Here is a 26,533-nt window from a genome sequence, read left to right as displayed (position 1 = left end):
TTAGCACTCAAACTATGGGCCCAGAGATGGAGGTATGTCACAAACTATGGGTCCCGAGATGGAGGTATGTCCCAAACTATGGGTCCAGCGATGGATGTATGTCCCAAACTATGGGTCCAGCGATGGAGGTATGTCCCAAACTATGGGTCCAGCGATGGAGGTATGTCCCAAACTATGGGTCCAGCGATGGAGGTATGTCCCAAACTATGGGTCCAGCGATGGAGGTATGTCCCAAACTATGGGTCCAGCGATGACTGTAGCATGTCTCTAAAGTTCTGTACAATTAACCTACACTCTAGTTGCCAATACTGTTGCCCATACCCTGACATGGTGTGGCTATATTCTATACCTACACCATACATCCAAGATGTTGCATGGAACAGCTCTATACTAAACCCCCAGCAGTGTCCAGCAGCCCTAACAGGTGAAGTCATTCTGACTCTAGCCTAAACTCTAGCTGTCCATAGACACAGCATAAAGCAAACTAAAGTCTACGATCTTGGAGTGTGTGTGAGTAATGTTTCAAGCAGTGTGTGTGTGTAATGTTTCAAGCAGTGTGTGTGTGAGTAGTGTTTAAAGTGGAGTGTGTGTGTGTAATGTTTCAAGCAGTGTGTGTGTGTAGTGTTTCAAGCAGTGTGTGTGTGTAATGTTTCAAGCAGTGTGTGTGTGTAATGTTTCAAGCAGTGTGTGTGTGTAATATTTCAAGCAGTGTGTGTGTGTAATGTTTCAAGCAGTGTGTGTGTGAGTAGTGTTTAAAGTGGAGTGTGTGTGTGTAATGTTTCAAGCAGTGTGTGTGTGTAGTGTTTCAAGCAGTGTGTGTGTGAGCGTCTGCAGGCTAAAGTCAGTCATGCTGTGGAGAGCTGTTGGACAGAAGCTTCCCTTCTGCTCTGTCAGACGGAAAAGTGGAGCAGCCGTCACCCATCCCCCTCCCTCTCCCCCTCTCTCATCCCTCGCTCTGATACCCCCACCCTCTGAATAGCACGTCCGCTGGATGCCTGCCAGAGGGAGGAAGAGGAGGAGTAAGAACAGGAGGAGTAAATGGAGATCTATTTCCACTTCAGGTAGATATCGCCAATAGGGGGCTTAATGTAAGGGGGTGTGACCACGCTTATTCACAGACAGACAGACAGACAGACAGACAGAGACGCACACACAATCTCTTGAATTCTGCAGCAAAGCCTTTGGAACTCACCAAAATAATTGCTAAAATTCCAAAACAAGTTTTAGACTGTGGTCTTGGTTTGTTTCTGGCACAAATTTCCATCAAAACACCCTCCACTGGACTAGATTGACTAGGGTTTGGGAAAAAGGTCAATGCTTGGTCTATAATGATGTTATTTACTCATCAACAACCTTCTCTATACAAGGGAAATAAATGGACTCATAATAACATTATAGTGATTACTCTGATCATTGTCAGTGGTTCATTTGTACACTGTGTCTAATGCTATTGTTGTGTTTGGGTCAATGAGCAACATGACAACATTCTTAATCTCCCTTGTGTTAAATATCCTCCTTACCCTGTCTGACATTTAGATAGATTTCTACAAGAATCAAATTAAAAACACACAAAAAAATATTTTCAGAATGGCTTAGTTCTGAGCCTTTACATTTGCTTAAGTTATATGTTGATCATTTGATATGTTAACCCTTTATGTGGGCACAGAGAGGTTGCCTGAGCTAGGTTAATTTGAGGAAGTGAAACATGACTGCCTGAGCAATGGTGCACCGTAGTTGGTCAGTTCAGGTTGGCCCAGGATTGGCCAGATATCACCTGGCTTACAGAATGATGCAGATACTCACTGTTATACAGCTACTCCATGTCTTTTGGCTGGAAGCATAACCTGCAGCACACTGTGATATAACATCTACATACCACAAGAAGATTAAAAGTGTTCATGTGTGTGTTTTGTTTTATGTTTGTGTGTGAGCGTGTGTACATGTGCATGTGTGTGTATGTTTGCGTGTGTGGGTGTGTGCATAAGCGTGTATGTGTGTGTGTGTCCCAGCCAAGTCACCTGCGATACAAGTCAGTGTGTGATGTTCATCCACATCTGAGGATGTTAGGAGAAATGTGGAAACTGGCCACTAGGGGCAGCAGTGAGCGCTGTTATCTTCAAGAAGGTTTTGGTTTTGCTAGGGTGCTGTGGATGGGGATGGTGCGTGGGAGCAATGCAGGAGTGGCTTTGGGACAAGTCTCTGAATGTCCTTGAGTGGCCCAGCCAGAGCCTGGACTTGAACCCAATCGAACATCTCTGGAGAGACCTGGAAATAGCTGTGAAGCAACGCTCCCCATCCAACCTGACAGATCTTGAGAGAATGGGAAACTCACCAAATACGGGGCTGTAATCGCTGCCAATGGTGCTTCAACTAAATACTGTTTAAACGGTCTGAATACTTACGTAAATGTGATATTTCCGTTTTTTATTTGTTATAAATGTGCAAACATTTCTAAAAACCTGTTTCTGCTTTGTCAATATGGGGTAATGTGTGTAGATTGATGAGGGGAAAAAAACTATGTAATCAATTTTATAATAAGGCAGTAACAAAACAACATTTGGAATATACAAGGGGTCTGATTTTGAGTATTCTTCTGTGTGTGTGTGTGTGTGTGTGTGTGTGTGTGTGTGTGTGTGTGTGTGTGTGTGTGTGTGTGTGTGTGTCAACAGGGGTTCAAGCCTCCAGATCAGGATAGTGTTCTGGGTCAGGGGCGAGAGAGATGCTGGAGGCAAGGTCAGGGACCAATGTCAGAGAGAAGCAGAAAATACTTCATCCCTAAGCAGAGAGAGGCTTCAGAGACATAACCCAGCCAGGGAGAGAGAGAGAGAGAGAGAGAGAGAGAGAGAGAGAGAGAGAGAGAGAGAGAGAGAGAGAGAGACATGACCCAGCCAAAGAGAGAGAGAGAGAGAGACAGAGAGAGAGAGAGAGAGAGAGAGACATGACCCAGAGAGAGAGAGAGAGAGAGAGAGACATGACCCAGCCAAAGAGAGAGAGAGAGAGAGAGAGAGAGAGAGAGAGAGAGAGGTGAGGTAGAGAGCAGAGAGAGAGAGGTGAGGTAGAGAGTAGAGAGAGAGATATAGGTGAGGAAGAGAGCAGAAGGAGAGAGATGGAGGTGATGTAGAGAGTAGATAGAGGTGAGGTAGAGAGTACACAGAGAGAGAGAGAGAGAGAGAGAGAGAGATCACCACTCTATGACCCGCCTTCACACAGCATAGGAGCCCAGACCAATCAGCCAGGCTTCACCATCCCTGCCTGCTGCACCCCACCTCCCCAACCCACAGAACAGCCTCCCACTGACAGCGGCACCGGCACAGACCAGCCACACCCCAGCTCCAACACCCACCAGCCCCCCCTCTGCCCCCTCCAGTCCAGAAGAAACACTGGCTGACATCGTCCTGTTGATGGACTCAAATGGGAAGTTTGTTCAGGAGTAGAAACTTTTCCCTCGACACAAACAGAGAAAGGTGTGGTGCTCAACAACACAGAGTGCCATGGAGCTGCTTGATAAGGCCCATCTCGGGTCGCCAAGCCACATAATCATACACACCGGAAGCAACGACCTGCGTGCTCAGCAGGAGAGGGTGGCGACTTCACTACAGGGAGTGATTGAGAAGGCCTCCGCAATCTTCCCCAACTCAAGAATCGTGGTGTCAACCCTTCTACAGAGGAAGGACTTCCACCCTGCCACAATCCAAAGAATAAACGCCAGCCTCTCCCGGGACTGTGCCCTGCGACCCAATGTACACCTGGCCCACCATCCCACCCTCAATCTGGACTGTCTCTATGACCATGTTCACTTGTACAGGGAGAGAGTCCCCATTCTTGCTGAGACTCTCAAAGACACCGCTTTAAACCGCAGTCCGACCTCTCCACCCAGGAACAGTGGAGCAATCTCCACCCCGCCAAGATCACCAAGACAACACCCCGGACCAGCACCCTGGAACCCCCAGCCACGACCACAGCACCACCAACCTCAATGCCCACCACGGACAGCACAGCCCACCCTAGCCCAGCTTCCGAACCACCCAGACGAGGCCTCCCACCCCCTGCCCCCCACCGCAGACCCACACTTGGAGGAGCCACAGCCCAGCAGGCTGAGCTACGCACAGGCTGTGAGAGGAGCAACTGGCACAGCCCCCACCAACCAAATGAGTGACATTAAACAAATGCTGAGTCTACTATGCTCACATGTGATAGGCCGAGGGTCATGGTAAGATGAGCACAAGAACTCCACCATCCTCACACTACACCCACCCAAGTGGCATGACACACATTCTATATTAAATGATAAACAAATCACATTTGCATAATAAGAGTTTACTTTAATTGAAAAATCCTATTTTAATAGTTATTGTTGGATTGTGAGTGTTTGTCTCATTTTGAAGGTAAAAAAAAAGTCGTTGTATGTTGGAATTTACAAGGATTGAAGTCCTCTGCTGTTGGACTAAAGAGCAGAGACCCAGACTTCCTGAAAGAAATTGCTGATGTTGATATTGTAGTAGTACAGGAAACATGGTGCAGAGGTGATGTTTCCACTGCCTGTCCACTAGGTTATTTTATTTTTTATTTCACCTTTATTTAACCAGGTAGGCTAGTTGAGAACAAGTTCTCATTTGCAACTGCGACCTGGCCAAGATAAAGCATAGCAGTGTGAACAGACAACACAGAGTTACATATGGAGTAAACAATTAACAAGTCAATAACACAGTAGAAAAAAAAGGGGGAGTCTATATACAATGTGTGCAAAAGGCATGAGGAGGTAGGCGAATAATTACAATTTTGCAGATGAACACTGGAGTGATGAATGATCAGATGGTCATGTACAGGTAGAGATATTGATGTGCAAAAGAGCAGAAAAGTAAATAAATAAAAACAGTATAAAAACAGTATGGGAATGAGGTAGGTTAAAATGGGTGGGCTATTTACCAATAGACTATGTACAGCTGCAGCGATCGGTTAGCTGCTCAGATAGCTGATGTTTGAAGTTGGTGAGGGAGATAAAAGTCTCCAACTTCAGCGATTTTTGCAGTTCGTTCCAGTCACAGGCAGCAGAGTGCTGAAACGAAAGGCGGCCAAATGAGGTGTTGGCTTTAGGGATGATCAGTGAGATACACCTGCTGGAGCGCGTGCTACGGATGGGTGTTGCCATCGTGACCAGTGAACTGAGATAAGGCGGAGCTTTACCTAGCATGGACTTGTAGATGACCTGGAGCCAGTGGGTCTGGCGACGAATATGTAGCGAGGGCCAGCCGACTAGAGCATACAAGTCTCAGTGGTGGGTGGTATAAGGTGCTTTAGTGACAAAACGGATGGCACTGTGATAGACTGCATCCAGTTTGCTGAGTAGAGTGTTGGAGGCCATTTTGTAGATGACATCGCCAAAGTCGAGGATCGGTAGGATAGTCAGTTTTACTAGGGTAAGCTTGGCGGCGTGAGTGAAGGAGGCTTTGTTGCGGAACTAAAGCCGACTCTTTATTTGATTTTCGATTGGAGATGTTTGATATGAGTCTGGAAGGAGAGTTTGCAGTCTAGCCAGACACCTAGGTACTTATAAATGTCCACATATTTAAGGTCGGAACCATCCAGGGTGGTGATGCTAGTCGGGCATGCGGGTGCAGGCAACGATCGGTTGAAAAGCATGCATTTGGTTTTACTAGCGTTTAAGAGCAGTTGGAGGCCACGGAAGGAGTGCTGTATGGCATTGAAGCTCGTTTGGAGGTTAGATAGCACAGTGTCCAATGATGGGCCGAAAATATATAGAATGGTGTCGTCTGCGTAGAGGTGGATCAGGGAATCGCCCGCAGCAAGAGCAACATCATTGATATATACAGAGAAAAGAGTCGGCCCGAGAATTGAACCCTGTGGCACCCCCATAGAGACTGCCAGAGGACCGGAAAGCATGCCCTCCGATTTGACACACTGAACTCTGTCTGCAAAGTAATTGGTGAACCAGGCAAGGCAGTCATCCGAAAAACCGAGGCTACTGAGTCTGCCGATAAGAATATGGTGATTGACAGAGTCGAAAGCCTTGGCAAAGTCGATGAAGACGGCTGCACAGTACTGTCTTTTATCGATGGCGGTTATGATATCGTTTAGTACCTTGAGTGTGGCTGAGGTGCACCCGTGACCGGCTCGGAAACCAGATTGCACAGCGGAGAAGGTACGGTGGGATTCGAGATGGTCAGTGACCTGTTTGTTGACTTGGCTTTCGAAGACCTTAGATAGGCAGGGCAGGATGGATATAGGTCTGTAACAGTTTGGGTCCAGGGTGTCTCCCCTTTGAAGAGGGGGATGACTGCGGCAGCTTTCCAATCCTTGGGGATCTCAGACGATATGAAAGAGAGGTTGAAATGGCTGGTAATAGGGGTTGCGACAATGGCGGCGGATAGTTTCAGAAATAGAGGGTCCAGGTTGTCAAGCCCAGCAGATTTGTACGGGTCCAGGTTTTGCAGCTCTTTCAGAACATCTGCTATCTGGATTTGGGTAAAGGAGAACTTGGAGAGGCTTGGGCGAGGAGCTGCGGGGGGGGGGGGGGGGGGCGGAGCTGTTGGCCGAGGTTGGAGTAGCCAGGCGGAAGGCATGGCCAGCCGTTGAGAAATGCTTATTGAAGTTTTCGATAATCAAGGATTTATCAGTGGAGACCGTGTAGATCTTCCGGCGCCGACAGAGATGGCCGCCTCGCTTCGCGTTCCTAGGAAACTATGCAGTTTTTTGTTATTTTATGTGTTATTTCTTACATTAGTACCCCAGGTCATCTTAGGTTTCATTACATACAGTCGAGAAGAACTACTGAATATAAGATCAGCGTCAACTCACCATCAGTACGACCAAGAATATGTTTTACGCGACGCGGATCCTGTGTTCTGCCTTACAAACAAGACAACGGAATGGATCGCATGCAGCGACCCAAGGAAACGACTCCGAAAAAGAGGGAAACGTAGCGGTCTTCTGGTCAGACTCAGGACAAGGTCACATCGCGCACCACTCCCCAGCATTCTTCTTGCCAATGTCCAGTCTCTTGACAACAAGGTTGATGAAATCCGAGCAAGGGTAGCATTCCAGAGGGACATCAGAGACTGCAACGTTCTCTGCTTCACGGAAACATGGCTCACTGGAAAGACGCTATCCGGGGCGGTGCAGCCAACGGGTTTCTCCACGCATCGCGCCAACAGAAACAAACATCTTTCTGGTAAGAAGAGTGGCGGGGGCGTATGCCTCATGACTAACGAGACATGGTGTGATGAAGGAAACATACAGGAACTCAAATCCTTCTGTTCACCTGATTTAGAATTCCTCACAATCAAATGTAGACCGCATTATCTTCCAAGAGAATTCTCTTCGATTATAATCACAGCCGTATATATCCCCCAAGCAGACACATCGATGGCTCTGAACGAACTTTATTTAACTCTTTGCAAACTGGAAACCATTTATCCGGAGGCTGCATTCATTGTAGCTGGGGATTTTAACAAAGCTAATCTGAAAACAGGACTCCCTAAATTTTATCAGCATATCGATTGCGCAACCAGGGGTGGTAAAACCTTGGATCATTGTTACTCTAACTTCCGCGACGCATATAAGGCCCTGCCCCGCCCCCTTTCGGAAAAGCTGACCACGACTCCATTTTGTTGATCCCTGCCTACAGGCAGAAACTTAAACAAGAGGCTCCCACGCTGAGGTCTGTCCAACGCTGGTCAGACCAAGCTGACTCCACACTCCAAGACTGCTTCCATCACGTGGACTGGGACATGTTTCGTATTGCGTCAGATAAAAATATTGACGAATACGCTGATTCGGTGTGCGAGTTCATTAGAACGTGCGTTGAAGATGTCGTTCCCATAGTAACGATAAAAACATTCCCTAACCAGAAACCGTGGATTGATGGCAGCATTCGCGTGAAACTGAAAGCGCGAACCACTGCTTTTAATCAGGGCAAGGTGTCTGGCAACATGACCGAATACAAACAGTGCAGCTATTCCCTCCGCAAGGCTATTAAACAAGCTAAGCGTCAGTACAGAGACAAAGTAGAATCTCAATTCAACGGCTCAGACACAAGAGGCATGTGGCAGGGTCTACAGTCAATCACGGACTACAAGAAGAAACCCAGCCCAGTCACGGACCAGGATGTCTTGCTCCCAGGCAGACTAAATAACTTTTGCCCGCTTTGAGGACAATACAGTGCCACTGACACGGCCTGCAACGAAAACATGCAGTCTCTCCTTCACTGCAGCCGAGGTGAGTAAGACATTTAAACGTGTTAACCCTCGCAAGGCTGCAGGCCCAGACGGCATCCCCAGCCGCGCCCTCAGAGCATGCGCAGACCAGCTGGCCGGTGTGTTTACGGACATATTCAATCAATCCCTATACCAGTCTGCTGTTCCCACATGCTTCAAGAGGGCCACCATTGTTCCTGTTCCCAAGAAAGCTAAGGTAACTGAGCTAAACGACTACCGCCCGTAGCACTCACTTCCGTCATCATGAAGTGCTTTGAGAGACTAGTCAAGGACCATATCACCTCCACCCTACCTGACACCCTAGACCCACTCCAATTTGCTTACCGCCCAAATAGGTCCACAGACGATGCAATCTCAACCACACTGCACACTGCCCTAACCCACCTGGACAAGAGGAATACCTATGTGAGAATGCTGTTCATCGACTACAGCTCGGCATTCAACACCATAGTACCCTCCAAGCTCGTCATCAAGCTCGAGACCCTGGGTCTCGACCCCGCCCTGTGCAACTGGGTACTGGACTTCCTGACGGGCCGCCCCAGGTGGTGAGGGTAGGCAACAACATCTCCTCCCCGCTGATCCTCAACACGGGGGGCCCCACAAGGGTGCGTTCTGAGCCCTCTCCTGTACTCCCTGTTCACCCACGACTGCGTGGCCACCCACGCCTCCAACTCAATCATCAAGTTTGCGGACGACACAACAGTGGTAGGCTTGATTACCAACAACGACGAGACGGCCTACAGGGAGGAGGTGAGGGCCCTCGGAGTGTGGTGTCAGGAAAATAACCTCACACTCAACGTCAACAAAACTAAGGAGATGATTGTGGACTTCAGGAAACAGCAGAGGGAACACCCCCCTATCCACATCGATGGAACAGTAGTGGAGAGGGTAGCAAGTTTTAAGTTCCTCGGCATACACATCACAGACAAACTGAATTGGTCCACTCACACTGACAGCGTCGTGAAGAAGGCGCAGCAGCGCCTCTTCAACCTCAGGAGGCTGAAGAAATTCGGCTTGTCACCAAAAGCACTCACAAACTTCTACATATGCACAATCGAGAGCATCCTGGCGGGCTGTATCACCGCCTGGTACGACAACTGCTCCGCCCTCAACCGTAAGGCTCTCCAGAGGGTAGTGAGGTCTGCACAACGCATCACCGGGGGCAAACTACCTGCCCTCCAGGACACCTACACCACCCGATGTTACAGGAAGGCCATAAAGATCATCAAGGACATCAACCACCCGAACCACTGCCTGTTCACCCCGCTATCATCCAGAAGGCGAGGTCAGTACAGGTGCATCAAAGCTGGGACCGAGAGACTGAAAAACAGCTTCTATCTCAAGGCCATCAGACTGTTAAACAGCCACCACTAACATTGAGTGGCTGCTGCCAACACACTGTCATTGACATTGACCCAACTCCAGCCACTTTAATAATGGGAATTGATGGGAAATGTTGTAATATATCACTAGCCACTTTAAACAATGCTACCTTATATAATGTTACTTACCCTACATTATTCTTCTCATATGCATACGTATATACTGTACTCTACATCATCGACTGCATCCTTATGTAATACATGTATCACTAGCCACTTTAACTATGCCACTTTGTTTACTTTGTCTACATTCTCATCTCATATGTATATATTGTACTCGATACCATCTACTGTATGCTGCTCTGTACCATCACTCATTCATATATCCTTATGTACATATTCTTTATCCCCTTACACTGTGTATAAGACAGTAGTTTTTGAATTGTTAGTTAGATTACTTGTTGGTTATCACGGCATTGTCGGAACTAGAAGCACAAGCATTTCGCTACACTCGCATTAACATCTGCTAACCATGTGTATGTGACAAATAAAATGTGATTTGATTTGATTTGATTTGACCTAGCCTCAGTGCAGTGGGCAGCTGGGAGGAGGTGCTCTTGTTCTCCATGGACTTCACAGTGTCCCAGAACTTTTTGGAGTTGGAGCTACAGGATGCAAACTTCTTCCTGAAGAAGCTGGCCTTAGCTTTCCTGACTGACTGCGTGTATTGGTTCCTGACTTCCCTGAACAGTTGCATATCACGGGGACTATTCGATGCTATTGCAGTCCGCCACAGGATGTTTTTGTGCTGGTCGAGGGCAGTCAGGTCTGGAGTGAACCAAGGGCTGTATCTGTTCTTGGTTCTGCATTTTTTGAACGGAGCATGCTTATCTAAAATGGTGAGGAAGTTACTTTTAAAGAATGACCAGGCATCCTCAACTGACGGGATGAGGCCAATGTCCTTCCAGGATACCCGGGCCAGGTCGATTAGAAAGGCCTGCTCACAGAAGTGTTTTAGGGAGCGGTTGACAGTGATGAGGGGTGGTCGTTTGACTGCGGCTCCGTGGCGGATACAGGCAATGAGGCAGTGATCGCTGAGATCCTGGTTGAAGACAGCGGAGGTGTATTTGGAGGGCCAGTTGGTCAGGATGATGTCTATGAGGGTGCCCTTGTTTACAGAGTTAGGGTTGTACCTGGTGGGTTCCTTGATGATTTGAGTGAGATTGAGGGCATCTAGCTTAGATTGTAGGACTGCCGGGGTGTTAAGCATATCCCAATTTAGGTCACCTAACAGAACAAACTCTGAAGCTAGATGGGGGGCGATCAATTCACAAATGGTGTCCAGGGCACAGCTGGGAGCTGAGGGTGGTCGGTAGCAGGCGGCAACAGTGAGAGACTTATTTCTGGAGAGGGTAATTTTCAAAATTAGTAGTTCGAACTGTTTGGGTATGGACCTGGAAAGTATGACATTACTTTGCAGGCTATCTCTGCAGTAGACTGCAACTCCTCCCCCTTTGGCAGTTCTATCTTGACGGAAGATGTTATAGTTGGGTATGGAAATCTCTGAATTTTTGGTGGCCTTCCTGAGCCATGATTCAGACACGGCAAGGACATCAGGGTTAGCAAAGTGTGCTAAAGCAGTGAGTAAAACAAACTTAGGGAGGAGGCTTCTGATGTTGACATGCATGAAACCAAGGCTTTTTCGATCACAGAAGTCAACAAATGAGGGTGCCTGGGGACATGCAGGGCCTGGGTTTACCTCCACATCACCCGCGGAACAGAGAATGAGTAGTATGAGTGTGCGGCTAAAGGCTATCAAAACTGGTCGCCTAGAGCGTTGGGGACAGAGAATAAGAGGAGCAGGTTTCTGGGCATGGTAGAATATATTCAGGGCATAATGCGCAGACAGGGGTATGGTGGGGTGCGGGTACAGCGGAGGTAAGCTCAGGCACTGGGTGATAATGAGAGAGGTTGTATCTCTGGACGTGCTGGTTGTAATGGGTGAGGTCACCGCATGTGTGGGAGGTGGGACAAAGGAGGTAACAGGGGTATGAAGAGTGGAACTAGGGGCTCCATTGTGAACTAAAACAATGATAACTAACCTAAAGAACAGTATACAAGGCATATTGACATTTGAGAGAGACATACAGCGAGGCATACAGTAATCACAGGTGTTAAATTGGGAAAGCTAGCTAAAGCAGTAGGCGAGGCTAATCAGCTAGCACAACAAACAGCAGGTAAAATGGCGTTGACTAGGCAACGGGGCCGACAGATAAAACAAACAAGCGGAATGGAGTACCGTGATTAATGGACAGTCCATCGTGCGTCAGCTATGTAGCCATGAGATCAGTGTCCAGGGGGCAGCGGTGGATAGGCAGGGAAGCTGGACTGGCGAATGTTATCCAGGTAAAAAAATAACAATGACTAAATAGCTTGTAGCTAGTTAGCTGGTTGGCGTCTGGAGGTTCTTGAGTGTGTTCTAAAAAATTAAAAATAATAGCGATTCCGTATCACATTGGGTGAGGCAGGTTTCCGGAAGGTATAAGAAAAAAAAAAAGAGATAAGTAAATATGGGTCCAGAGAGTGTTTGGGACGCGGTGATTCAGACGGTTAGCAGGCCTGTGCTAACAAGCTAACAGTTCGTAGGCCCGGGCTAGACAAGGTAGCAGTTAGCGGACCGGAGCTAGACAAGCTAGCAGTTAGCAGGCCGAATTAGCAAGCAGGGAGATAGCGAGGGCTAGAGAGTTAGCCTTTGGGGGACGTCGCGATGGGGTGAGTCTGTTTATTCCTCTTCATGCGGTGAGATCGATAGACCGGTCCTGGGCCCGGGTATTGTAGCCCAGGAGTATGCTACAGGTGCTCTGGCCGGGCTAGCTTCAGGCTAAGTGGGTGGAAACGCTAGCCAGGGGTAATCATCCGGGGTTGCAGTTTAGCTAGATAGCTAGTTGTGAAGATCCAGCTGAAAAATGTTCCGTTTGCGGTGGGAATCCGGGGATGAAAAATAAATAGGTCCGTTGTGCTCTGGTTAGAGTCGCGTTGTTCGAACTGGCGAGAGCTTTCCGGGCTAAAGGTTAAAGTTTAGCTGATGACCGGTTAGCTGAAGACCGCTAGCATAGCTGGCTAGCTTCAGTTGAGGGGTTCCGGTTCCGAAGTAAATATAAATACTTTAGGAAAAATAGCTACATTTGGTGAGGCGGGTTGCAGGAGAGTATTTGGAAGCTTAGGTTTAGCTAAATGTTTTTAAAGAGGTATGCGAAGAAAAATATGTAAAAAAACTAAAAAGAAGCGATATATACAGGGACAGGACGACTTACTGCTACGCCATCTTGGGGAGATAATCATACCATCCACTAAATTCAAAGGAATCCGACAGGGCAGAGACTCAGGGGGAATGCTAATATGTTATAAATCTGAACTAATTCATTCAATCGAATTGATCAAACAGGAGAATTCTTTATATGGTTAAAAATCATCAAGGAGACTGTCTTGACAGATAAAAACGTCTTCCTCTGTGCCACATACATTCCCCCTTCAGAGTCACCCTACTTCAATGAAGAGAGTTTCTCCATTCTAGAAGGGGAAATTAGTCACTTTCAGGCCCAAGTCAACGTACTGGTCTGTGGAGACCTGAATGCTAGAACAGCAGAAGAACAAGACACTATTAACAGTCATGGGGATAAACACCTACCAGGAAGCAACAACCTTTCCCTCCCCACATACCCCCACAGAAACAACTATGACAAAGTGAAAAACAAAAACGGAGTACAGCTCGTGAAGCTCTGTGGAACACTGGGTCTGTACATAGTCAATGGTAGGCTGAGAGGGGACTCTTTTGGTAGGTACACCTACAGCTCTGTGGAACACTGGGTCTGTACATAGTCAATGGTAGGCTGAGAGGGAACTCTTTTGGTAGGTACACCTACAGCTCATCCCTTGGCAGCAGCACTGTAGTCTACTTCCTCACCGACCTAAACCCAGAATCTCTCAGAGCCTTTACAGTCAGCCCACTAACACCTCTCTCAGACCACAGTAGAGCAGAACCCAACCATGAAGCATCACGGCCCAATAAATTACATGGTACAAAACAGGCCTATAGATGGAGTACAATCAGTACAGACATCTACCAAAAAGCAATTAGTAGCCAAAAAATACAATCTCTCCTGGACAACTTTTTAGCCTTAACATTCTCCTACAGCAATGAAGGTGTAAATTTGGCTGTTTGGAACATAAACTTTATATTTGAAAAATTAGCCTCCTAAGAAAGTCATTGAGAAATATATCTAATCAAAAACACAGCGAACCAGGCAACAAAAATACACGACTTCAAAATGGGGAAACACTGAAGCAATACAAACACTCCCTGAGAACAAAAAAGGAACAGCACATTAGAAATCAGCTGGATGGAATTGAGGAATCCATAGAATCAAACCACTTCTGGGAGAATTGGAATAAATTAAACAAACCTCATCAGGAGGAATTGGCTCTCCAAAATGGGGATATGTGGAGAAATCACTTTGCAAACCTCTACAGCAATATAACAAAGAGCCCAGAACAAAAAGATATACAAGAAAAATGACAAATCCTTGAATCAGCAGTAAAAGACTATCAGAATCCTGTGGATACCCCAATTACAGAAGAAGAACTATGCACTCTCCAACCCAAAAAGGCCTGTGGTGCTGATGGTATTTTAAATGTAATGATCAAATATACAGACCACAAATTCAAATTGGCTATACTCAAACTCTTCAACATTATCCTCACTGCATGTATGTTCCCCGATATTTGGAACCAGGGATTGATCACACCAATCTATAAAAATGGAGACAAATTTAACCCAAATAATTACAGAAGAGTTTGCGTTAACAGCAACTTGGGGAAAATTCTCTGCAGTATCATATGTGTTATAAACAGCAGACTACATAATTTCCTTGACGAACACAACGTCCTGAGCAGAAGCCAGATTGGATGTATAATAAAATGATCGTACAACAGACCACATTTACACCCTCCACACTCTAATTGATAAACAAGAAAAACCTAAACAAAGGCAAAATCTACTCGTGTTTTGTAGATTTCAAGAAAGCATTTGATTCAATTTGCCACAAAGGTCTTTTTTATAAACAAATAGAAAGTGGTATTGGAGGGAAAACGTATGATTTTATTAAATCAATGTACACTAAAAACAAATGTGCGGTTAAAATTGGCAACAAGCAAACAGACTTCTTCTCTCAGAGACGTGGAGTGAAACAGGGCTGGCCAATAAGTCCAACACTATTTAACATCTACATTAATGATTTGGCAAAAAAATTAGCGCCTTGTATCACCCTACACAACACTGTGTACGCAGATGACCTGGTGCTGCTGTCTCCCACTAAAGAGGGGTTACAGCAGCACCTAGATCATCTTCACATGTTCTGTCAGACCTGGGCTCTGACCGTTAACCTAAAAAAACAAATATAATGATATTCCAAAAAAGGTCCAGAAATAAGGATGACAAATATAAATTCTATTTGGACACAGTTCTATTAGAACACACCAAAAACTATGCATGTCGAGGACTAAATATCAGCAACACAGGTAGCTCTCACATGGCTGTGAATGAGCTGAGAGACAAAGCAAGAAGAGCATTCTATGCCATTAAAAGGAACATCAACATCGAAATTCCAATTAGAATCTGGCTCAACATTTTTCAATCAGTTATAGAACCAATTGCTCTATATGGCAGTGAAGTATGGGGTCCAATCTCTAATAATGAATTTTGCAAATGGAACAAACATCCAATCGAAATGCAGAGTTTTGCAAGACTGTATTGCAAGTGCAAACAAAAACTCAAAATAACGCATGTAGAGGAGAATTGGGCCAATACCCCTCCTCATTCGAATAGAAAAAAGAGCCATCAAATTTGACAACCATCTAGAAACAAGTGACCCCAAAACATTCCATCACACAGGTCTACAATGTCAAGAGATGAAACAAGAGAAGAGTCCCCTCAGCCAGCCTGTTCTGAGGCTCAGTTCACCAACCCAAACCAACCCCATAGAGCCTCAGGACAGCACTCAGAAAATCTGGCCCAAACAAATCATCACAAAACAAAAATAAAAATATATCACCTATTGGAAAGATGCCACAAAAAATCTAAGTAAACTTCAATGATATTTGGCTCTAAACAGACAGTACATGGTGGCAGACTATCTGACCACTGTGACTGATAGAAAACTGAGGAAAAAATTGACTAGGTACAGACTCAGTGAGCACAGTCTGGCTATAGAGACCAGTTGTCACAGACAAACCTGGCTGCCCAGAGAGGACAGTCTGTGCTCACTCTGCTCCAGGGGAGAGGTAGAGACAGAGCTGCATTTCCTACTACACTGTGACAAATACTCAGACCTAAGAGAATATTTCTTTCCCAAAATTATAATTTAATACAAATAATTTGAAACTATAAAAGATGAAGAAAAATCTCATATTTATTGAGTGAAAAGCAAAGATGTGCAGTTTTGGCAGCCAAATATGTGTCCTCCTGCCACAACCTGAGGCCCAGCCAGTGAAAAGTGCAAAATAATGTTGACAATATTTCCCATCTTGTTTTGTTTTGTCTTTCATACCATGTCATGTGTCTTCTCAGTCATGTTGACACTGGTCTACTACCAGGTCATGTGTCTTCTCAGTCATGTTGACACTGGTCTACTACCAGGTCATGTGTCTTCTCAGTCATGTTGACACTGGTCTACTACCAGGTCATGTGTCTTCTCAGTCATGTTGACACTGGTCTACTACCAGGTCATGTGTCTTCTCAGTCATGTTGACACTGGTCTACTACCAGGTCATGTGTCTTCTCAGTCATGTTGACACTGGTCTACTACCAGGTCATGTGTCTTCTCAGTCATGTTGACACTGGTCTACTACCAGGTCAAGTGTCTTCTCAGTCATGTTGACACTGGTCTACTACCAGGTCATGTGTCTTCTCAGTCATGTTGACACTGGTCTACTACCAGGTCATGTATTGTCTTCTCAGTCATGTTGAAAACACTGGTCTACTACCAGGTCATGTGTTTCTCAGTCATGTTGACACTGGTCTACTACCAGGTCATGTGTCTTCTCAGTCATGTTGACACTGGTCTACTACCAGGTCATGTGTCTTCTCAGTCATGTTGACACTGGTCTACTACCAGGTCATGTGTCTTCTCAGTCATGTTGACACTGGTCTACTACCAGGTCATGTGTCTTCTCAGTCATGTTGACACTGGTCTACTACTATTGCTTTAATGTATTGTTGTTCTCATTAATATTGTTGTTGTAGTTGTTGTTAATGGAAATCCCATGTCCACTACGACTATTATTATTGCTGTTGGTCCCACCGTTTATTTATATATAAATATATGTATTAACATATCTTTTTATTTTTATTTTTCGATAAGTATGCTTTGACAATGTAAGACATGACCCAGCCAGAGAGAGAGGAACTTGAGAGACATGCCATGTCAATAAAGTCAATTGAATTGAATTGAGAGAGAGAGAGAGAGATGACCCAGAGAGAGAGAGAGAGATGACCCAGCCAGAGAGAGAGAGACATGACCCAAGCCAGAGGGAGAGAGAGAGAGAGAAACATGACCCAACCAGAGAGAGAGAGAGAGAGAAACATGACCCAACCAGAGAGCCAGAGATAGTGAGAGAGAGAGAGATGACCCAGCCAGGGAGACACAGAGAGAGAGAGAGAGAGAAACATGACCCAACCAGAGAGAGAGAGAGAGAGAGAAACATGACCCAACCAGAGAGAGAGAGAGAACATGAGAGACATGACCCAGCCAGAGAGAGAGAGAGAGAGAGAAACATGACCCAACCAGAGAGAGAGAGAGAGAGAACATGAGAGACATGACCCAGCCAGAGAGAGAGAGAGAGAGAACGTGAGAGACATGACCCAGCCAGAGAGAGAGAGAGAGAGAAACGACCCTGAGAGAAACATGACCCAACCATGACCCAGCCAGAGAGAGAGAGAGAGAGAGAACATGTGAGAGAGACATGACCCAGCCAGAGAGAGAGAGAGAGAGAACGTGAGAGACATGACCCAGCCAGAGAGAGAGAGAGAGAACGTAAGAGACATGACCCAGCCAGAGAGAGGAAGAGAGAACGTGAGAGACATGACCCAGCCAGAGAGAGGGAGAGAGAACGTGAGAGACATGACCCAGCCAGAGAGAGAGAGAGAGAACGTGAGAGACATGACCCAGCCAGCCAGAGAGAGAGAGAGAACGTGAGAGACATGACCCAGCCAGCCAGAGGGAGAGAGAGAGAAAGAGGGACAGACATGACCCAGCCAGAGAGAAAGAGAGAGAGAGAGAGAGACAGGCCCAGCCAGAGAGAGAGAGTGAGAGAGAGAGACATGACCCTGCCTGAAAGACAGAGAGAGAGATAGAGAGAGGGACATGAACCAGCCAGAGATAGTGAGAGAGAGAGAGACATGACCCAGCCAGGGAGACACAGAGAGAGAGAGAGAGAGAGAGAGAGAGAGAGAGAGAGAGAGAGAGAGAGACAGAGAGAGAACCATCATCTACAGAGAGATGAACCTGGAGAAGAGTTCCCTAAGCAAGCTGGTCCTGGGGCTCTGTTCACAAACAGACCCCATAGGACAACAACATAATTAGACCCAACCAAATCATGACAAATCAAAAAGATCATTACTTGACACAATGGAAAGAATTTACAAAACAAACTGAGCAAGCTAGAATGTTATTTGGCCCTAAACAGAGAATGCAGAGTAGCAGAATACCTGACCACTTCAAGTGAGGAAAAGTAGCTAACTGCTCTCTCAAGTCTCTTCATTGAGCAGTGCAGCCCAAGTAGAGTTGTTGCTATGGATACATAATACACATTTCAGTTGAAAGCATTCAGTGGTACAACTGGCTAGGTATCCCTTTTCCCTGTCCTTTCCCTTCCCCTCCATGAACAGAGCTCATTCAGAGTGTGCAGCGCTCAGGGAACGAGTCACAGACAGAGCAGCAGATAATGGATTTACTGACAGAGGTAGTTATTTCTGATTTCAGGTGTCGAGTAGGTTGGGCCTTACATTTGGAAGTAGCAATTGGGTCCGGTTAGGGTAGGGGTAGGTTGTATGGTAGGGGTAGGGTAGGGTCAGGGTAGGATAGGGTAGGGGTAGGGTAGGGGTTGGGTAGTGTAGGGTAGGGTAGGGGTAGGGTTGGGGTAGGGGTAGGGTTGGGGTAGGGGTAGGGGTGGGTAGGAGTAGGGTAGGGGTAGGGGTAGGAGTTGGTAAAGTGGGGGGTAGGGTAGGGTAGGGTAGGTGTAGGGGTAGGGGAAGGGGGGGGAGGGGAGGGGTGGGTAGAGTAGAGTAGGGGTAGGGGTAGGGGTGGGGTAGGGTAGGGTAGGGGTAGGGAAGGGTAGGGTATGGTATAGTAGGATTAGGGGTAGGAATAGGGCAGGGCATGGTAGGGTAGAGTAGGGGTAGGGGTAGGGGTAGGGTAGATTAGGGTAGGGGTAGGGTGGGGTAAGGTAGGGTGTGTGTGTGAAACCATTAGAGACCTCACTCCACCTGAACCCATTAGAGACCTCACTCCACCTGAACCCAGTTAGAGACCTCACTCCACCTAAACCCATTAGAGACCTCACTCCACCTGAACCCATTAGAGACCTCACTCCACCTGAACCCATTAGAGACCTCACTCCACCTGAACCCATTAGAGACCTCACTCCACCTGAACCCATTAGAGACCTCACTCCACCTGAACCCATTAGAGATCTCACACCACCTGAACCCAGTTAGAGACCTCACTCCACCTGAACCCATTAGAGACCTCACTCCACCTGAACCCATTAGAGACCTCACTCCACCTGAACCCATTAGAGACCTCACTCCACCTGAACCCATTAGAGATCTCACTCCACCTGATCCCATTAGAGATCTCACACCACCTGAACCCAGTTAGAGACCTCACTCCACCTGATCCCAGGTAGAGACCTCCCTCCACCTGAACCCATTAGAGACCTCACTCCACCTGAACCCAGGTAGAGACCTCCCTCCACCTGAACCCAGGTAGAGACCTCCCTCCACCTGAACCCATTAGAGACCTCACTCCACCTGATCCCAGGTAGAGACCTCCCTCCACCTGAACCCATTAGAGACCTCACTCCACCTGAACCCAGGTAGAGATCTCAGTCCACCTGAACCAAGTTGCATACAATTTGACACAGATCCATTAATATGATAAACAGAGAGAGAGAAATAAAGGCATACTGTAAAGAGAGAGAGAGAGAGAGAGAGAGAGAGAGAGAGCAGAGAGAGAGAGAGAGAGAGAGAGAGAGAGAGAGAGAGAGAGAGAGCAGAGAGAGAGAGAGAGAGAGAGAGAGAGAGAGAGAGCAGAGAGCAGAGCGCGAGAGAGTGAGAGAAAGGGAGAGAGAGAGAGAGAGAGAGAGAGAGAGAGAGAGAGAGTGGAGTGGAGTGGAGAGTGTGGATGTGGGGACACCAGATGGTGAGGACATATGGGCCTAAAAAAACTAAACACAACAAAACTGAACTGTGAACAGAAACTGCTGGCCAATGTAGCATTTTACTTTCCGCACGAACGCACTCACACACGCACACACACACACACTTGGATAAAACATGGTTACACACACTCACACACACACCTTCAGGCTTACAAACACTCAAGGGTAGGGAGTGAGATTTGCTCAAGAAATGTGTGTCCCGATGCAGCCCTTAAATCCCCAACTGAGTGTATGTTTTAGAAATTGACAGGATACACACACACACACACACACACACACACACACACACACACACACACACACACACACACACACACACACACACACACACACACACACACACACACACACACACACAATTATCTCTACAGGAAGTCCGTATCAATTAATGCAAGTCATATATAGGGGGCGGCAGGTAGCCTAGTGGTTAGAGCGTTTGGCCAGTAACCGAAAGGTTGCTAGATCGAATCCACAAGCTGACAAGGTAAAAAGGTTCTGTGTTTCTCCTCCACTACTGTCCTCTCTGATGCTCTGTGTTTCTCCTCCACTACTGTCCTCTCTGATGCTCTGTGTTTCTCCTCTGATGCACTGTGTTTCTCCTCTCTGATGCTCTGTGTGTCTCCTCTCTGATGCTCTGTGTTTCTCCTCCACTACTGTCCTCTCTGATGCTCTGTGTGTCTCCTCTCTGATGCTCTGTGTTTCTCCTCCGCTACTGTCCTCTCTGATGCTCTGTGTGTCTCCTCTCTGATGCTCTGTGTTTCTCCTCCACTACTGTCCTCTCTGATGCTCTGTGTTTCTCCTCTCTGATGCTCTGTGTTTCTCCTCTCTGATGCTCTGTGTTTCTCCTCTCTGATGCTCTGTGTTTCTCCTCTCTGATGCTCTTTGTTTCTCCTCTCTGATGCTCTGTGTTTCTCCTCTCTGATGCTCTGTGTTTCTCCTCTCTGATGCTCTTTGTTTCTCCTCCACTACTGTCCTCTCTGATGCTCTGTGTTTCTCCTCTCTGATGCTCTTTGTTTCTCCTCTCTGATGCTCTGTGTTTCTCCTCTCTGATGCTCTGTGTTTCTCCTCTCTGATGCTCTTTGTTTCTCCTCTCTGACTACTGTCCTCTCTCCTCCACCACTGTCCTCTCTGATGCTCTGTGTTTCTCCTCTTTGATGTTCTGTGTTTCTCCTCCACCACTGTCCTCTCTGATGCTCTGTGTTTCTCCTCTCTGATGTTCTGTGTTTCTCCTCCACCACTGTCCTATCTGATGCTCTGTGTTTCTCCTCTCTGATGCTCTGTGTGTCTCCTCTCTGATGCTCTGTGTTTCTCCTCCACTACTGTCCTCTCTGATGCTCTGTGTTTCTCCTCTCTGATGTTCTGTGTTTCTCCTCCACCACTGTCCTCTCTGATGCTCTGTGTTTCTCCTCCACCACTGTCCTCTCTGATGCTCTGTGTTTCTCCTCCTTTGATGTTCTCTGATGCTCTGTGTTTCTCCTCTCTGATGCTCTGTGTTTCTCCTCTCTGATGCTCTGTGTTTCTCCTCCACTACTGTCCTCTCTGATGCTCTGTGTTTCTCCTCTCTGATGCTCTGTGTTTCTCCTCTCTGATGCTCTGTGTTTCTCCTCTCTGATGCTCTGTGTTTCTCCTCCACTACTGTCCTCTCTGATGCTCTGTGTTTCTCCTCCACTACTGTCCTCTCTGATGCTCTGTGTTTCTCCTCTCTGATGTTCTGTGTTTCTCCTCCACCACTGTCCTCTCTGATGCTCTGTGTGTCTCCTCTCTGATGCTCTGTGTTTCTCCTCTCTGATGTTCTGTGTTTCTCCTCCACCACTGTCCTCTCTGATGCTCTGTGTGTCTCCTCTCCGATGCTCTGTGTTTCTCCTCCACTACTGTCCTCTCTGATGCTCTGTGTTTCTCCTCTCTGATGCTCTGTGTGTCTCCTCTCCGATGCTCTGTGTTTCTCCTCCACTACTGTCCTCTCTGATGCTCTGTGTGTCTCCTCTCCGATGCTCTGTGTTTCTCCTCCACTACTGTCCTCTCTGATGCTCTGTGTTCTCTCCACTACTCTCTGATGCTCTGTGTTTCTCCTCTCTGATGTTCTGTGTTTCTCCTCCACCACTGTCCTCTCTGATGCTCTGTGTGTCTCCTCTCTGATGCTCTGTGTTTCTCCTCCACTACTGTCCTCTCTGATGCTCTGTGTTTCTCCTCTCTGATGCTCTGTGTGTCTCCTCTCTGATGCTCTGTGTGTCTCCTCTCTGATGCTCTGTGTTTCTCCTCCACTACTGTCCTCTCTGATGCTCTGTGTGTCTCCTCTCTGATGCTCTGTGTCTCCTCTCTGATGCTCTGTGTTTCTCCTCCACTACTGTCCTCTCTGATGCTCTGTGTTTCTCCTCTCTGATGCTCTGTGTTTCTCCTCTCTGATGTTCTGTGTTTCTCCTCCACCACTGTCCTGTCTATCTGTTTGTTTCTATGCCCCTGGAGGTTTGTCTTTTTCTAGTAACAAGGGGGTGGGGAAAGGTGAAATACTTCTGTAAACAAACTTTTTGCACTGCAGTATGTTGTTATATCTCTGTAGGATCCTTTCTCAGGTACCCATCAGTCTCCATATCTCCCTGGGTTATACACACACCATGGGACATGTACACACACACAATTCTCCCTGGGTTACAGATAAAAGCACTACTGTGCTCATCTTCCCTGAGCCCCTACCAGAGGAGCATGCACACACACACACACACACACACACACACACACACACACACACACACACACACACACACACACACACACACACACACACACACACACACACACACACACACACACACACACACACACACACAGGCTATAATCCTGGGTGTTTGGATGTATTGCTGTGTGACAGTGATCTCTGTACCTCTCTGCTTGGTAATCAGACTGGCTGGCTCCTATGTTAACGAAGGGGAAGTTAATGTGACTGGTTGGCTCCTATGTTAACGAAGGGGAAGTTAATGTGACTGGTTGGCTCCTATGTTAACGATGGGGAAGTTAATGTGACTGGTTGGCTCCTATGTTGACGATGGGGAAGTTAACATAGTCCAGCTCAGGTGAACGCTGACTAATGAGAACACAGCTCAGGTGACCACTGAGAGCACAGCTCAGGTGAACACTGACCAATGAGATTCAAATCGGATGTAAACAGGCAAAACATTTTTTTGAAAAAGCTGTTGCGTTGCAACTCACTGCCTTCCTGAAAACAAACAACGTATAAGAAACGCTTCAGTCTGGTTTTAGACCCCATCATAGCACTGAGACTGCACTTGTGAAGGTGGTAAATGCCGTCCCAAGAGTCACTGGCTTACTGTTACTCTTCCATGCCGTCCCTGGGAGGAGTGCGTCCCTTGAGTGGTTTGAGTCATTGACGTGATCTTCCTGTCTGGGTTGGCAACCCCCCTCCCTTGGGTTGTGCCGTGGCGGAGATCTTTGTGGGCTATTCTTGGCCTTGTGTCAGGATGATAAGTTGGTGGTTGAAGCTATCCCTCTAGTGGTGTGGGGGCTGTGCTTTGGCAAAGTGGGTGGGGTTATATCCTGTCTGTTTGGCCATGTCCGGGGGAATCGTCGGATGGGGCCACAGTGTCTCCTGACCACTCCTGTCTCAGCCTCCAGTATGTATGCTGCATTAGTTTGTGTCGGGGGGGCTAGGGTCGGTCTGTTATATCTGGAGTATTTCTCCTGTCTTATCCGGTGTCCTGTGTGAATTTAAGTATGCTCTCTCTAATCTTTCTCTCTTTCTCTCTTTCTTTCTTTCTCTTTTTCTTTCTTTCTTTCTTTTTCTCTCTCTCTGAGGACCTGAGCCCTAGGACCATGTCTCAGGACTATCTGGCCTGATGACTCCTTGCTGTCCCCAGTCCACCTGGCCGTGCTGCTGCTCCAGTTTCAACTGTTCTGCCTGCGGCTATGGAGTCCTGATCTGTTCACCGGACGTGCTACCTGTCCCAGACATGCTGTTTTCAACTCTCTAGAGACATCAGGAGCGGTAGAGATACTCTGAATGATCGGCTATGAAAAGCCAACTGACATTTACTCCTGAGGTGCTGACTTGCTGCACCCTTGACAACTACTGTGATTATTATTATTTGACCCTGCTGGTCACCTATAAACATTTGAACATCTTGGCCATGTTCTGTTAGAATCTCCACCTGGCACAGCCAGAAGAGGACTGGCCACCCCTCAGAGCCTGGTTCCTCTCTAGGTTTCTTCCTAGGTTCTGGCCTTTCTAGGGAGTTTTTCCTAGCCACCATGCTTCTACACCTGCATTGCTTGCTGTTTGGGGTTTTAGGCTGGGTTTCTGTACAGCACTTTGAGATATCAGCTGATGTAAAAAGGGCTTTATAAATAACATTTCATTTGATGACCAATCATTAAGTAATATGTAGGATATGTTTGACTACAGATTCCGCCTGTTAGGTGTTGATTAATTGATTGATTGATTGTGTACATTATTCTTCAAAAGGATAGTATTTCCACTGCTCACCAAAGGCTTTGTAGTTTCAATTTAACTGTATATTAAACATCCTACATTTTCTATTTTAAATCATCAAAATATTCAATTCAAATTCTCCCAAGAGTGGCATCACAGCACAATTTAAGACCAATTTAAATAAAAAATAAATAAAAATAAAACATGTGATGAATGTTGCCTTTGAGCAGTTGAGCATAGAGACAATTATGCAATTAAAACTGCGGCTGGAAACTGTCTTCACTGTATTAATGAATGGAAGAAAACAGAGCTATTAGATTAAACACACACAAACACACACACACACACACACACACACACACACACACACACACACACACACACACACACACACACACATCCAACAGGGCGGCTAACGTGTTAACGCTCGCAAGGCTGCAGGCCCAGACAGTATCCCCAGCCGCGCCCTCCAGCTGGCTGGTGTGTTTACGATCATATTCAATCCTCCTTATCCCAGTCTGCTTTTCGCACATGCTTCAAGAAGGCCACCATTTTTCCTGTTCCCAAGAAAGCTAAGGTAACTGAGCTAAACGACTTCCACCTCATAGCACTCACTTCTGTCATCATGAAGTGCTTTGAGAGACTAGTCAAGGACCATATCACCTCCACTCTACCAGACACCCTAGACCCACTCCAATTTGCTTAACACCCAAATAGGTCCACAGACGATGCAATCTCAACCACACTGCACACTGCCCTAACCCATCTGGACAAGAGGAATACCTTTGTGAGAATGCTGTTCATCGACTACAGCTCAGCATTTAACACCATAGTACCCTCCAAACTTGTCATCAAGCTCAAGACCCTGGGTCTCGACCCCGCCCTGTGCAACTGGGTACTGGACTTCCTGACGGGCTGCCCCCAGGTGGTGAGGGTAGGTAACAACATCTCCACCCTGCTGATCCTCAACACTGGGGCCCCACAAGGGGACGTTCTGAGCCCTCTCCTGTACACCCTGTTCACCCACGACTGCGTGGCCATGCACGCCTCCAACTCAATCATCAAGTTTGAGGACGACACTACAGTGGTAGGCTTGATTACCAACAACGATGAGACGGCCTGCAGGGAGGAGGTGAGTGCCCTCGTGTCAGTAAAATAACCTCACACTCAACGTCAACAAAACAAAGGAGATGATCGTGGACTTCAGGAAACAGCAGAGGGAGCACCCTCCTGTCCACATCGATGGAACAGTAGTGGAGAGGGTAGTAAGTTTTAAGTTCCTTGACGTACACATGACAGACAAACTGAAATAGCCCACCCACACAGACAGCATCGTGAAGAAGGTGCAGCGGCGCCTCTTCAACCTCAGGAGGCTGAAGAAATTCGGCTTGTCACCAAAAGCACTCACAAACTTCTACAGATGCACAATCGAGAGCATCCTGGCGGGCTGTATCACCGCCTGGTACGGCAACTGCTCCGCCCACAACCGTAAGGCTTTCCAGAGGGTAGTGAGGTCTGCACAACGCATCACCGGGGTCAAACTACCTGCCCTCCAGGACAACAACCACCCGAGTCACTGCCTGTTCACGCCGCTATCATCCAGAAGGCGAGGTCAGTACAGGTGCATCAAAGCAGGGACCGAGAAAAACAGCTTCTATCTCAAGGCCATCAGACTGTTAAACAGCCACCACTAACATTGAGTGGCTGCTGCCAACACACTGACTCAACTCCAGCCACTTTAATAATGGGAATTGATGGGAATTGATGTAAAATATATCACTAGCCAATTTAAACAATGCTACTTAATATAATGTTTACATACACTACATTTTTCATCTCATATGTATATGTATATACTGTACTCTATATCATCTACTGCATCTTTATGTAATACATGTATCACTAGCCACTTTAAACTATGCCACTTTGTTTACATACCCTACATTACTCATCTCATATGTATATACTGTACTCGATACCATCTACTGCATCTTGCCTATGCCGTTCTGTACCATCACTCATTCATATATCTTTATGTA

The 26,533-nt window shown here is 46.9% G+C and overlaps 1 protein-coding gene across 1 annotated transcript in view; it reads right to left on the bottom strand.

Annotated features, from left to right (window-relative positions):
- The window catches only part of LOC115116507 (adhesion G protein-coupled receptor B2-like), a 154,394-nt gene that overhangs the window by 99,152 nt on the left and 28,709 nt on the right, over positions 1 to 26,533 (bottom strand). The gene's annotated exons all lie outside the window — the stretch shown is intronic.

The sequence above is a fragment of the Oncorhynchus nerka genome, linkage group LG7 (genome assembly GCF_034236695.1).
Source record: "Oncorhynchus nerka isolate Pitt River linkage group LG7, Oner_Uvic_2.0, whole genome shotgun sequence".
Lineage (NCBI taxonomy): Eukaryota > Metazoa > Chordata > Actinopteri > Salmoniformes > Salmonidae > Oncorhynchus > Oncorhynchus nerka.
Note: the sequence above shows the minus strand (reverse complement) of the source record. Positions and strands in the feature narration are given on the sequence as shown.